This window comes from Trachymyrmex septentrionalis, unplaced genomic scaffold (assembly GCF_001594115.1).
Source record: "Trachymyrmex septentrionalis isolate Tsep2-gDNA-1 unplaced genomic scaffold, Tsep1.0 scaffold204, whole genome shotgun sequence".
Lineage (NCBI taxonomy): Eukaryota > Metazoa > Arthropoda > Insecta > Hymenoptera > Formicidae > Trachymyrmex > Trachymyrmex septentrionalis.
In genome coordinates, this window is record NW_017305224.1 from 19,969 (window position 1) to 22,092 (window position 2,124).

A 2,124-nucleotide genomic window follows, 5' to 3' on the forward strand; every position below is an offset into this window, starting at 1 on the left:
AAGTTTAAAGAATTCTACTCCATATCCAAATTCTTAAAGACGTTAGATAACCGATAAACAATTTTCGAAATTGGCTTTATTCCTGGTGGTTGGCCTGAAATAGCTGCCGTCTTAACCAACTGATTAACCTTTTCATTATTCGTTATGCCAACATGGGCTGGACACCAAGTAAATCTGATATTACTTCCCACAGGACTATTTCGAATACAATTCAATTTATTTAGAATATTAGAAATTAAAGGATTCAATTTGCTTTTTTTATTTGAGTGTCCTGAAAATATAGCCTTCAAACAACTCTGAGAGTCCGAGCAAATGTTAGCGAAATCGAAACCTCTTACATATCGATGGCCTTAGAGATAGCCCATGTTTCAGCATTATATGAGCTAAAGAATTAGTTAATTTATAAGTAACACCGAGTTCCAGGTCAGGAACTCATATTACCGAATCTACTTTATCATCATGTTGTTCACAAACAATCCTAGATCCATCAGTAAAAATTTTAACTTTATGTTGGGATTCAGCTCTGGAATTAATCAAATTGATAAACGCTCTATTGGAATTACCGCAAGCTTTAGCCAATGAGCCAGACATAAAATCCTGTTTCAATGGATACGCAAAAGCAGGATAAATATCCTAAATATATAAATTTTATTTAAATGTTTGATTTCATTCCACCAAGTATAAAAGAAATATTTCTCTTTGCAACCTTACCATTATTGATTAATTTTGCAAAATAGTTTATTGCTAATTTTGTTATGTTTCAATTGTATACATTTAAATAGAAAGCTCTCAGATAGTTTATTGATTACTATATTGAAAGATCTTTGACCCAAAAACCTTTAGCAAACTCTATTTGCCGCTGCCCTGGGTAGGCCTAAAGCCAATTTATATGCAGCACATACTATTAATAGTTTCAATGTATCAATTGGCCGCACTAATATACCAATAAGCACCCCATTCAAATTGGGCCAAAAAAGTAGAGTTAATAAACTTAATTGATTTATGAGCACTTATGCTTCATAACGAGGCAGAGATCAAGGTAATTATATACATTAACGGACACCGCGCCAATGACCTTGACTTTGACATATGTTGTCAAGGTCATGGCCCTGAGAAACCTCCGACAGATTTTAGGTGGCGGTCATCCTTTGTTAAAAAGTTATTAACAAAAAAGTTCAACTATATAACACAAGAATTCTCTGCTTTAAAATATGTTTGATATCGTGCACTGTAGGGGATCGCCGTGCCGACGACTTTGATATATGTTGATATATGTTGTCAAATAGTACAATTATGGAAGTCCGGCGCCCCTTTGCAGGGGGGAAGGAAGGTGAAAGTCGAAGATGAAAATCGTGCGCCCCTTTGCAGGGAGGGGAGGGGAGGGGAGGTGAGAGTCGAGAGTGAAAGTCGTGCGCTCCTTTGTAAGAGAGGAAGGGGAGATAAAAGTCGAGAGTGAAAGTCGTGCGCCCCTTTATAGAGGGAGAGGGGGAGGGGGTGAGAGTCTCTTTGCGTGGAAAGTCGAAAGTAAAGTTACTGAAATAAAATAGTAGCTATATGAAGTATAATATATGTATATTTATTCAAAATTGTTAGTAAGTGGCTCAAATAAATTACAAAAGTTAAATAATAAAGAGCATACAGCCACGACAAAGGATGTAAACAAGTATATTTTTAAAAAATTTTCAAATAAATAAGTAGACGTTTCGGTCAAGATTTGATCATCCTTAGTATAATAAAAGATGACTTTAAAACATATAAGTAAAACACAAGTCAATGGTTAAAATAGTAATAAATAGACTAAAAATTATATGATATTAGGCTTTGGCACCCCCATGGCTCTCCAATATCATCGGTAATAGCGGACTTAGTGATGAGGAGATTGGAGACGGTGTCCTTGATGTCGCTAAATTTTGACATCTTATTTTACTATAGATACATTGATGACATATGCACTGCGGTGCCTCCTTCACAAATCGACGGGTTATTAGAACAATTTAATTCATTCCATCCGTGCCTGCAGTTTACCGTCGAAAGAGGTGGAGATACGATAAATTTCCTGAACATCACCGTGTCTATCAACAAAAATCGCTGTAATTTCGATTGGTACCGTAAACCAACGTTTTC